This window comes from Lemur catta, chromosome 1, assembly GCF_020740605.2.
Source record: "Lemur catta isolate mLemCat1 chromosome 1, mLemCat1.pri, whole genome shotgun sequence".
NCBI lineage: Eukaryota > Metazoa > Chordata > Mammalia > Primates > Lemuridae > Lemur > Lemur catta.
In genome coordinates this window covers 9,005,418-9,017,999 of record NC_059128.1, presented here as the reverse complement: position 1 = coordinate 9,017,999, position 12,582 = coordinate 9,005,418, and the positions used below count along the sequence as shown (strand labels likewise).

Sequence of the window (12,582 nt, the reverse complement as noted above, 5' to 3'; positions counted from 1 at the left end):
GCCTTCCTCTGTGCCTCTAGCGAGGCCAGTTGCAGGAGCCAACACACACGTACTGAACTGAAGCAACAAGCAACTATTACATCACCAACTCCATTTTACAGAAGGAAAAACCAAGACATAAACTGGTCAGAAGGAGGTGGTCAGAAACTCACCTCCAGTATTTGTTTTGCAAGACTCTGATGATTCCATTATTCAAAAGCAGCTCTTCAGAAGAATCTCAACTTCCAGAACCTTCTAGAGCCTTTTCCACTAGCTCTACAGAGACTCAGAAACCACCGTAGTTCTCTCTCAAAGGGACGCAGGAAAACGTAGTCTTCCCCAGATGCTTGTTCTAGAGTGGGGCTTCTAAACTAGAGCTCCGCGAAGAGCAGAAAGTTTCCTCCAAAGACATTCACAGAAAACACTCAGACTGGAGCCACCCCAAGCTGCTGGAGGTCTGTGAGGTCCCCCAAAGGATGCTGGTCTCCCCAAGAATTTGAGAAACAGCACAGAGAAGTTACAAGAGCCCTGGCTCTCACGGGAAAGGTGCTAATGATTAAATGATTAAATGAATCCCATTAGCAAGCACCTAGATAAAGTAGCTTAATCTCTCCTCAGGTCCCCTGCAAGGGCACTGCATGGAAACAGGAATCACAGTTTTCTAGTTCTACCATTTACTATTAGCTTGTGACCCCGGACAAGCCCCTTAACTTCTCTGGGCCTTCTCTGTGAAGCGGCTTCTCTGCAGTGCAGGGTTGTTGGATGATGGAATAAAGCATCACTGCCCACCTGGGTACATCCTTCCTGAACCCAACCTGGATACATCCTTCCTGAACCCAACCTGGATACATCCTTCCTGAACCCTTTACAGAGGTGAGAGAATAATAGTGAACCTTCAACAAGGCATGCTATGTGCCAGGCACTTCACTAAGTCTTATGAGGATTATTTCACTGATGCAGTAGGTCCTACTATTCCTGCCTCTTTATAGATGAAAGAACTGAGGATCAGAGAGGCTAAGCCATCGGCCCGAGGTCACACAGCCAAAATAGGACAATTTCCTCTGCTCTTAACCACTAGATTATTAATATTTACCAAATGAGCAAATAAATTAATTAACACTAGGTTCTATTTTAACTAGCAGACACAAAATTGAGACCTGTTTCAGAACTACATTTTTAAGAACTGAAATTATTAGAAGAGTGACTCGCTCAGATCTGTGAGGTCCACTCTCCGCTGCAGAGGGGGATTCTAAACAGGGATTGCAGACCACGGCCCACTGCCTGGTTCTCTATAGCTCTCAAACCAAGAATGTTTTTCACCTTTTTAAATAGCTGGGGGAAAAAAATCAAAATAATAATAATGTTTCATGACACATGAAAATTATATGGAATTCAAATCCCAGTGTCCATAAAGTAAGTTTTATTGGAACACAACCAACATCCATTCATGTCCACAGTGTCTGTGGCTGCTTTCAGATATATGACGGAAAGCTAAATATATTTTTATATTTACTCTCTGGCCCTTTACAGAAAAATTTGCCAACTTCTGTTCTAGAAGCTCCAAAGGCCAGTGCTGTTTATCAGCCCAAGGGCAGCCCTGCCCCCGCCCCCTGCCTATCAGCACAGCATTCCTCCAGGTCTGGGAGCCTAGAAGATTCTCTCCTGTTCCTTTCAGCAAACAGCGATACAATTTGCTGATAACCTAACTTTGCTGATAGGCAAAGCTTTCCAAATGCTGACAGTTGTATCTCCACCAGGGTTTTCCCTCTGGAATTTCCCTTACAATGTGTGGGGGCCTTTGTCAGTAAGCTGTGGTTGCCCCACACTGTCAGGGTGGTTCTGCCGAAACCCCTCCCCACCCCTCCAAGCCAGTACCTGAACCACTGCTGGATCCTGAGGATGGGGTCCACCCTGCCAGGGCCCGGGATGCGAATCACTCTGTCAGTTAAAGGACAATAGGAGCCACACACCAGCGCTCTCCAACGAAAGGCTCACGGCCCGCTCTCCCGTGATAACGGGTAGGGGCCACTGGACACAGATGGGGAGAGCTGGCCGGGACCAGGCAGGGTCTGTTCACATCACATTCTGTTCCAGCCTCCCCTCTAGAGAATTTAAGACCTGGGGCTGGGGGCCCTTCTTGATTAGCAAGGTCTAGGCCTGGGAGCCAGCAGGGCTGGGTCCTGTCCTGGGGCTTAGGGCTCCTCACTGCCCTCCATGGCCTGGTTTGCCCGGGTACTGATGGGGGAGCCAGGCCCCTGGGGACACTGAGGTCCTCAAATGTTGCATTCGCTGAGTTTGTGCAGCAATGTTGTCTCTAGGAAAATAACCCTGAGAGCCGGCCAGGTGGCTTCTCTGGCTGTCCCTGTGGTCGAGGGAAGATGGAGCCAGAAGGCAAGTGCAATGTAGGGGAAAGAATCCAGCTGTCCTGTCCGTGGGGGCTCGCTGAGGACGGCCTGGCGGGGACACCTTTTGCTATGCACACAGCCGGGTCCAGACTGCTAACGGGCTCTCTACCAGTCCGGGTGGCCGGTGCCAACAGCCCTGCGTTAGCAGGTGATCTCGTTAGACAGCCCTCGGGCCTGTCAGAATGTTGGGCTGGGAGGGCCTTTAGCGTCATCTAATTCCGTGTATTCACACACTTTGGCTATTTTGTGCATCGCAGTCACGATTTTGGCCACGTCTGCAGACACATCTGGATTATTATTTTTTCTAATTAATTTTCTTTAATTTGACCCCTTTAAACTTAAATTTATTTTAAAAGAGGACTTTGTATCTTTACCTTAATTAGAAAAGCAGGGCCAGGATCCACTGCCATATATAGAACATGGTAAGAAATAGAATGAACATAAACAATGTGTAACTCTGGATACTGTTGCTAGTTTGCACCTGCCGCCTGCTCCTTGTTAGGGGGAGGCTAGGCAAGGGTTTGAGGGCTGTTAAAAGCAGATTAGCGTCCACTGGAATGTTGTCCTAGACAAAACTCAGGGGTCCTCATGAATCCCTGTGCATCAGAATCACCCGGGGAGCTTTTAAAATACAGACAAGCAGCCCCACTTCCAGAAGTTTCTAACTCATTTGGTCTAGGGTGGCGCCCAGGTGATTAAGAGAACATCATATGATCTGAAGTATTAAAAGAAAAAAAAAGATGGCGAGGGAGTGACTGTCATTCTGTGCCTAGGCTTGTGCCACCAAATTTGTCCTGCCAGTTACCAGTAGCCCCTGGTCTGAGCTCTCAGAGATCTGACCTACTTTACGCCCCTCCACGGTAGGGAGGAGGACCCTGAGGCTCAGGGCTGGGAATAAGACAAGAGGACCTAGTGTGGTGACATTGACTTTTTTCCTAAAGTTAATTCTACAAAAGAAAAAAGTCACATTGGGCATTTGGGGGTGGCTGGTGCCCTGGGCAGGCAACGAGTGGTCAAGGTATGTGGTCGGCACCCTGTGTACCCTCTAAGGGGGCACGGGCTTGGCTCGGCCAACTGCAGCCATCACGCTCCCCTGGACCGGCCAGGGCATGGGCATCCGCCAGCAACACCTGAGCCAAGCACTGACTCACCAGCAGCTATGCCCCATTCAGCTCACTGCAAGTGCTGGGGTTAGAGGCAGACTGAAGTGTGAGCTCCCTTCCAAGTGACCTACATAATGGCAAAGTTGCCTCCCCAGCCAGGGAGCACCCAAGGAAAGTGGGGAGTGCTCAGAGAGGCGGGAAAGGGAATCAGTGGGAACGAGTGTGACCAAGCACCTACCACATGCTGGGAATTCCACATCTGTTATCTCATCTGACCCGCACCTCAGACTCTGCAGGGAAGGCATGGCCTCATTTCACAGGTGACTCAGGCCCAGGGAAGTTATGTGACTTGCAAGGATCACACTGCAGGTGACAGAACTAGGATCCCAGCCCAGATCTGTGTAATTCCATTGCAGACCCAGAAGCAGAGAGAAAGTCCCCCTGCAGAGAAAGTCTAACTTGTCTTTTGCATAGGAAGACAGCTGGTGTCAGTAACACTTTGCTCTGCTGGGTAAACTGACAATACCTATGACCCTGTGCCTCCAAGGGGTGGTCTGCGGTTCACAGCAGATGCTCATACATAGCCAGCAAAGCGAGGGTGTAGCACCTGCCCCCCACTTTACAGAGAAGGGAGGTGAGGCCCAGAAAGACTGTGCCCTCGGGCAGAATTAAAGGGTCCTTCCTGACACCCCTCCCAGACCCGAGTCACTGTCCCCTTTGGAAAGGACTGTGTTTAAAGCACCCATCTCATGCACTGCATTCCTCCCACAAGGCATGGACTTGTCTCTGGTGTTTTCCCACCTTGTGTCCGTCTCAACCAGTGTCAGTAAGCTGAAGGAATGTCGTTGCCCAAGGCACGTAGGTTACAGGGCGGAAGTGCCCAGGTCCCAGCCACAAACAAGTGCCTTTGGCTCCCAAACCAAAGTCAGCTCCAGCTATGAGCTGCATGACTAACCCCATGGCTTCCTGTAGGGGACCAAAATAGGAACCTGTGGGGGCCATCCTCTCACCCCCTCGAAGGAGCACGTTAACAAGCAAGGACCGAGCCACGGAGTGCCTGGCCTGGACCCCCGCCCCCTGGGCATTCGGGTAGTTTTACCCAGAAGAAAGTGGGATAAGAGATTCCACAAGATGGAATGTTTTTTAAAAAATAATTTCTTAAAACTATTTCTGAGCAAAGTTGAGTTTGAAATCAGCAAACAGATAAAATGGACAAATTATATAAGGCAGCTCACTGGCGGCCTAGAGCAGGGTGAACGGCAACCCGGCAACCCCACTGGCTCACACCCAACCTACAACCTCCGGCTGTGGTCACTAAGTGCCCAGCAGCTAGTGCACGAGTTACAGTTGGGGTTCCCTGGGAGAAAAGGGTATGGTCAGAGGAGACAGGGCGGGGTGCTCCAGGGTAGGCCCTGGCTCTGGAAAACTTTGGCATTCCTGGACCCACGTGACACTGGTCACACTGAAGGGATTTCCTTTGAGGCATGGCCTGGCAATGAGAGAGTCATCGAGGTTTGGGGAGAAGGAGCCAGAGGCCTGGTTAGGAGGCTGAGTGCTGGGCCTGACTTGCCAGCGCCAGCCCACCGCACTCCCAGCAGGGAAGGGCCCGCTGTAGCCTGGTGGTGACCTGCCTGAGCACTGGGATCAAGTGATCTGAGTTCAATTCCCAACCCCACTGCTAACCGAGGTGGCTGAGGACAGGTTACTTAACCGCTCTGTCAAATGGAGTCAATGTCGGAGCATCCCTCACTGAGCGGGTGCGAGGATGACGGGAAAAGGCAGAGGGTACTGAGGCATCTGGTGAGTGCCGGGTAGATGCAAGCTGCTATGATAAACCGGGTGAGGAATCTCAGACGGCACCCCGTCCACCCGCTCAGGGCACGTACTCCCTCATTCTACAAATACGCACAGTATTGAGCAGCTACGATGGCTGGGCTCTGCACAGACAAAAACCCCTGTCCTTATGGGGTTTATGTTCTAGTTAAAGGGATGGACGATAAACTCAACTGCAAATAAATAGATAAGTTCAGGTAGCAATAAAACCGGTGACAGGACAGGGCACAGTGGCAGGGTGGGATGCGCCACTACGTGGGCAGGAAAGTCCTCTGAGGCTGTGACTGTGAGCCGAGGCCCAATGCGCGGAGGGAGAGGCCCGGGGGAGGCTCTTTTCGAGCAGAGGGAAGAGCAAGAAGGCAGGCCCGACAGGGAGGGAGCTTGGCGTACTCAGGAGAGAGGACTCAGGTGTGAGTCCCGGGGAGGTCAGGAGACATTTTTAAGGTTCCAGGGCCGGCCCCCAGAGAGCCCAGGAAAGCCACGTCCTCCAAGAGAACAGTCCCCTGAAGGGGGCCATGAAGGGAGGTGATGCACACGGCACCTTCTCTCCCCAGCCTCAGGTCTCGACTCTCGAGCTCACGTTTTTCCTCTGTGTCCTGGGTATATTGGGATCTGCCCTCGATGATCCATTTAAAGGCGTTGTGAGAATCAGCTTCCCTAAAATTTGTAAGATCCTATTTTAAAGTATAAAGGCTTTTATTAAATAATAGCAATAACCCCGTCTCCCTGGGCTGGGAGTGGGATGTCAGGATGAAAAACCTTGCACCCCTCCTTCTAGGAGGTCACAGTCTAGTCACTGTTGATTTGTATAAATGGCAAAGTGCAATGGGAACAGGAAAACAGAAATCAACAATCCCATCTGAGGCGGCTGAGGAAGGCTTTCGGGAGGAGGTGACATCTGGCCAGGTGTTGGTGGGAGGCACAGGGAGAAGGGCAGCTGGGCAGAGTGCAGGTGTCCCGGTGAGAAAGGTCAGGAGGGGTAGGGGCGTCATGGGATGGGGAGGTGGCCCAGGTTGTAGAAAGCGGGGCTGGCCTGGGACTTGCAACTTCATCCTCAGAGCAAGAAGGAGGTCCCCAGCTTCAGTGACCTGGCCCTCCTGGGGTGGGTAGGCAGATTGCAGCGGCCAGACTCAGGCCCCTGAACACCTACCGTGAGGCTGTGGTCCTTGGATGAGAAACACCTGGACTCGAAGGCACCTTGGAAATATCCTAATCTCAACCCCCCACTTTAGAGAGCAGGAAGCCGAGACCAGCCCAGGTGAAGGTCAAAGGCAGGTTCCTCCCATCATTAAGGAAAAAGGCTATCCCAGTGAGTCAGCCGGCGTATTATTTCAGCAAATGTCACTTGGGAGGGGTGGAGCCCTTTTCAGATCTCAAATAAAACTCTAGGCTTAAATTAGAGTCCAAACAGCCCCGGTGGCCCACCCATTCCATCCATGCTGTGGTGATGACCGCGTATGCCTAACCCTGAAAACCAGCCTTCCGTTTCCATCACGCGACCCTCTCGGATACCAGTGAAACAGACTTTTAGTAAAGGTGGCTGAAAGGGAAGAGCACCCACCTGGAATGGAGTCCGGAGAGACTGTCTCGACCCCTAGGCACCTGCAAGACTTAGGCCAGTCATCTGCCTGTGGTGACGCAGTTTCCTCATATGTAAAATTATAGGCTCGGAAGAGACCATCTCTTCAGCTCCACTGGTTCCTCTGCAGCTGTCACTTCTAAATACTTCTTGAACACCCACACACAGTCTCTCTGGGCACCGACATCAGGTTTGCTTCCTAGTCTCCGAAAGCTGCCTCACCTGCGCAAAGTTCTCTCTCGTTAGTCCTCGCTAAGCCCTGTCCTACAGGGAGCTATCACCAATCCCTTGACCAGATGGGAAACAGATGGATTCACAGTATAGCGATCGGCCCTACGACACAGAGGCTCACCTGGCCACTGGAGACCTGAGCCCAGGTCCCCACCCATGCTGGGACACAGCAGCTGAGCGTCAGGAAAACCACCACCCAAAGCCAGTAGTCCTGGGATGCCTGTCCCTTTGAGCCCTGTTGGCTGTCACAGGCACCTCTGCAGAAGGAAGGCCAGCACACACCTTTGATGTTGGTAGAGAGAAGGTGACCAAGAAAAAGTGTGTACCAAAAGCACCAAAAATGGGATGGATTTCCCCAACTCTCAGTGCACCACTGCCCATGAGGCAGAGGGAGCAGTGGCAGAAGCAAGGCGGAGCTAGAGCCGTCAGCATTCGGATCCTCTGTGATCTGACAGCTGGGAGAACACCACCCAGTTGTCCTCAACAAGTATTTCCCCACGGCCCACCCAGGCGGGGCTGCGCTGCCCAGAGTTTCAGCTTCCAAGGAGTAAAGAATGTGTTCACAACACTGCGCACGAAAAACAAAAGTGTCTCGTCGTTTCAGCTCTCCCTCTGGGTGAAACTCCTGCTCCATCCTTGCCCGCTGTGTGACTTCGGACAAGGCATTTAACCTCTCTGAATTTGTTTCCCCAACTTAAAAATGAGAATAACCATACCTGTGGCACTAAATTGTTTGGAGGATCAGGTGTGCCCTGCAAAAAGCAGGATGTGTCAGAGTGGGTCTCTCGTAAGAGGACTTCTTGTAGGAAAGAAGATTCTAAGCACTGCTTATGTATTTCCCTTGATGATGTTTCTATTCATATAAGTTCTACAAGTGTGTGGTCACATTGCACGTTGTAGCTCTTCTCTGACTTTTTAGAATTAAAATGATCGAACCATTTTAATGTGCCACCCGTGTATCTCCCTGCCTGGCCTGAGGAGGAGGCTTGTGGCCCAGGAGTCACACTGGTGTGTCGGGTGGTGTCCTCATGGCAGTCATACAGGTGTGGCAGCCCAGAGTGAACTGTCCACCTACGTATGTGCCCAATGTTGACCTTGGCCAGGACACTTCCCTCAGTTATAAAAACAAGCAGATTGACCCAATGGACCTGAAGTTCCTCCCAGCTCAAAGATTTCAGGATTTTATGATTCAGAAGCATAAATCATTAGGCTGGGACTTTAGAAAGCCCTGTTGATAATCTGAGATCACAGTGTTAATGCCATCTTCTTCCTGCATAACTTGGGAAGAAGGAGATTATGTTTCTTAAATAAAGTCAAGTCATGTGTCACACAACAGGATTTGTGCTTTATTTTTTAAATCCAACCAGATTAACATTTAAATCCGAAGAGGCTGCTCTTCTAAGAAAGCATCTGAAAATGTTCCATATTATCTATTAATTTTATTTGTACTATGAGATTTGAGAGAGAGAGAGATATATAATGGAATATATACGTGTGCCTTCTATTTGCAAACGATGAAGCATAAAAATATCTAGAAATAACACCCACGAGCCCACCACGGGACTGGAGAAACAGAACATAATGGATCCCACTGAGAGTACAACAGAATCGCTGCTTCCCCCTAAAGATAATCACCTTGGTTTTGTTTTATAATTCCCTTGCCTTTTTCTTTTTTAAACCTGCTTAAATTTGTGAACTAGAACCTATGCATAAGGCCTGTGTGAAGCACGCAGGGACCCAACAACTGACTACAAACTGACCTCCTTTGTGACCGCCCCTCTCCCCGACTCCCCTGGTCCTCTTCTCTCCCACCCATGGTGACATTTGGCTTTCATTTAAGATAATCTCCTTCTTGCGTTTTGCCGTCATTTCACATCTTGGGCACGTATCACTAAACAACTCGTGGTTAGTGTGCTTCTGTTTTGAGCTTTCTAACGCCCTCAGCAGCTCTCTGTCCAGACTGAAAGCATTTCACAGATGCTAGGACTCCCTGAGCCGTACCTATGGCCTGGAGGCCCAGCAGGAGGATGAGTGATAACAACACACTCCACACACCCCTGTGGTGTGCACCACCACTCGGGGTGCTCTGCCGAATGTGGTCCCCAGTGACCTCATTGATCCTCTCAGCGACCATGAAGAGGGGTATTTCACTAGTTTAGAGAGGACAAAATTGAGGCTTCTGCTCCCAGGACTTGTGTCCCCATCTGCTTCCTGACTGCTCAGCCCCCAGGAAAGTCATCACTAAGTCCTTAAGCAAAGATGCCTTTGCATCCTCCAGGGTTCCTCTCTTGGTGGTCTAGTTGGGCTTTTAGATGCAATAGAAAAAAAAAATGTTTAGAATCCATTTTTTTTTTTCCCAGCGAGTACCAATGCCTTAATGAAGACAGGGAGCCGGCCTGGTCAGTGCTGTTTTGTCAATGATTAACATATAACATTGTCATTGGATTGTGTAAGACAGGCTGTGTTGTGTAATGAAGACCATTAAGTCAAAAGCCCTGAGTTCAAATCCTGCCTTCACTACGTCTGGCCACTGGATGTCAGTCTCATCCGTAAACGGGCCAGCAATGGCAGCCTCGGCTACTGCCAGGATCACAGGCTGTCAGAGAAGGGAGACCCCACAGACACATCTGAGTTCCTCTGTAGGCCCCTCTCTAACCTCTCTCCCTCCCGGGGCTGAGGACCAGCTTTCAGTGCTGGAAGGACCACCCACCATTTGACAGACATGGGGAAACCACGGCAGAGAGAGAAGGGGCAGAGCGGATGGGAACCCAGGTATCCCAACCAGGCCCCTTCACCCCAACATGTGACAACTGCTCACATATCCTGTGTCTGGCACCATACAAAATGCTGTTCATAGAATAGCTCATTTAATGCTCATGACATCCCTACAATGCAAAGGTTGTGGTTTTCCCCCTTTCACGGGAAGGACATTGAAGCTCTGAAAGGCAAAGTGACTTTCCCAAGGTCACACAGCTGGGAAAGGGCCAATGTAATCCAACTTGGCCACTCCTACTCCTACCCTCTGGGCTCCCAGGGGTGCCAGGTGCTCTGGAGGTTATGCTGGACCTGCCCAGTCTGGCCTCCCAGAGCAGCCAACCAGGACCCCCAGCACCGCTGCCCCAGGTATCTGCATCACGAGGCAAAGGGACCTCGCCCAGGCACGGCCAGGTCCACGCTGCAGAGAACAAGCAAAGCTCTCAAGCTGGAGGGTGGTTCCCATGGAGACAGAAAGAGTTCAAACTCACCCTGAAGGGCACTGGCGGGGGGCCAGATGCCAGCCTGCACCCTGAGGCGGAAACCTCGGCCTGGCTCCCACCACTTCCCTCTGTGCCACCAGCAAATCCTCAGCACCCCCCCCAGCAAGACATGAGTTCCAGAAATAAGACTTCCCAGCCCACTCCCCGCTCAGCCACCCCCAGAGGGGCCTCTCTGGCTGCAAACAACGCCCGGGGCCAGCAGGCTTGGCACAGCTGTGGCTGTCAGCCTGCCGAGGGTTGTCCTGCCTGAGGAATGTGCAGACCCACATGTGTTAGAGCATCCCGCTGGGGCACAGTGACAGGAAACTGAGCAAAACAGCTCACTGGCACGGTACACCCCTCCTACCTCCCAGCTCCTGACCCCTGTGAGCTGTCAGCTGCCTGGCAGTTGTAGGAGGCAAGGCCCGGCCCCCAGGAGAGCCAGGCTGTGTGGCTCTGGGCAAACCACTCCCCCACTCTGGGCCTGTTTCTGCTTCTCTTGGTGGATGAAGGAGGCTGTCCCGCCCAGCTCAGACGGGCAGTGATTTTGTAACACGTGCCCACCATCTTCTCCCGCCCTCACTCACGTGGGTGGAGCACGCCCCCTGAAACACATCAGGCCACACCAAGAGCAGCTCTTGGCTGTAGAAAACCCCTCCCTAATGCCAGGAGGAGGCGGGACCCCTTCAGAGATGAAAGAGACCAGGGGCCTGGGAGAGGGCCTAGAGCAGACCTGGGTCAGAACTTCATGGCCAGAGGGGTAGAACAAAAATACTCCTTGTCACATCACCCGGCTGGAGTCCCCTGGCTTCCAGGTTTGAAGCAGAGGACTCCTGGGCTGTGTGGGGCACTGCACCTGGGTTGACCAATGGGCCACGTCCAAGGGTCTGCTGTCTGGAGTCAAGCCCCCAAACGAGGCCAACATTCATCTGAGGCTCCCTCGGGCCTTGCAAGTGATCTTTGGCCTCACTACCGCTCCTTTAGAGATGCGGGAATGGGGCTCAGAGAGGCTCAGCCGCCTGCCCAACGCTGCACAGCCCGAAGGTGTCTGAAGGAAACGTAGCGGCGGTGGACTCCCCCTCCGTACGGCCCGCGCTGCTCTCTCAGGCACCGCCGAGGGTGAGAGCGCGCGGTCTGCAGGAGGGGCGATCCAGCCCCCGTTCCTGCCGGGGCCAAGGGACACGCCGCGGTGACAGGTCCCCTCGCCTCTAGGGGAGGCAAAGGGAAGACCGCAGGAGGCGCCCGGCACCCCTGGGACGCGCTGCCCAGAGCTTTTCGGGCTTTTTCTTGCGGGCCGAGCCTCCAGGGGCCAGAGGAAAGGCTCGGGGATTTCGGAGCCAGCAGGGAACGGTCGGATTCAAACTAAAAATACCCGCCCGCCCGCAGCTGTCACGCCGGGGCCCCCGCCCTCGCGCCGGCTCGCTTCCCGGGTCCCCTCGACTTGCGGCGCCCGATCCCAGGGGACGTGTCGGCGGCCGGCCGGGAGCTGAGGCCCCGACCCTCCCGGCCCCGGCCCGGCCTGCCGGCCCCGCGCCACTTACCCGGCCCGGAGCGTGGAGGAGCGCGCGCCGCGGGCGGCTGGGGCCGAGCCTCCCTCCCTCCTCTCTGCGTCCCGGGCGGCTGCGGGGCGGGGCGGGGCGGGGCCCGGACACCCGCGCGCCCCCGCCCCCGCCGGGACCTGCCGCGGGAGCCGCCCGCCCGGTGGCCCCGCCGCCCGGCTGGGCGGGACAGGGACGCGCAGGCTCCGCGCGCGCTCGGCGGAGGCCCGCGGGGACCTGGACGGGGGAAGAGTCTCACCGCCCCCCGTCGCAGACCTGGGCCGCCGTTGGGGGCTGTCCGCGCTGCCCCGGAGAGCCGCCCGGCGCCCCCCACCCCAGCCCGGTCTCGTCCTAGGGGATCACGCAGAGCTGCCTGTCCCCCGGGAAGTTGGGTCTGGAGAGGGAGTTCTGCGCGTCCAGACTTGGGGAAGGGGACCTCCTCGCAGAGCCAACTTAGGCAGGGGCACACCGCCTGGAGGCGCGGAATCCAAGAAGGAAGTGACCCCAATCCACCGGGCTGATGGGGGTGGCGAGGACTTCGTCAGTTCCCTCCCACCCCACAGTCTGGGGGTCACAAGGAATGTGAATCCCACCCATAATGTGAACCTCCCACAAACCCAAAGCCCAAGAATGTGCCTCTCCTGCCCTCAACCACAGCTCAGCAGACACCTCCTCTCA

The 12,582-nt window shown here is 53.7% G+C and overlaps 1 protein-coding gene across 1 annotated transcript in view; it reads right to left on the bottom strand.

Moving 5' to 3' along the window:
* Positions 1-11,975, bottom strand: part of SYNE3 (spectrin repeat containing nuclear envelope family member 3) — a 79,985-nt gene extending 68,010 nt beyond the window's left edge. Inside the window, exon 1 of the mRNA XM_045561324.1 lies at positions 11,908-11,975. The gene's annotated coding sequence lies outside the window, so the exon portion shown is untranslated. The remainder of the gene's footprint in view (positions 1-11,907) is intronic.
* Between the last annotated feature and the right edge of the window lie 607 nt (positions 11,976-12,582).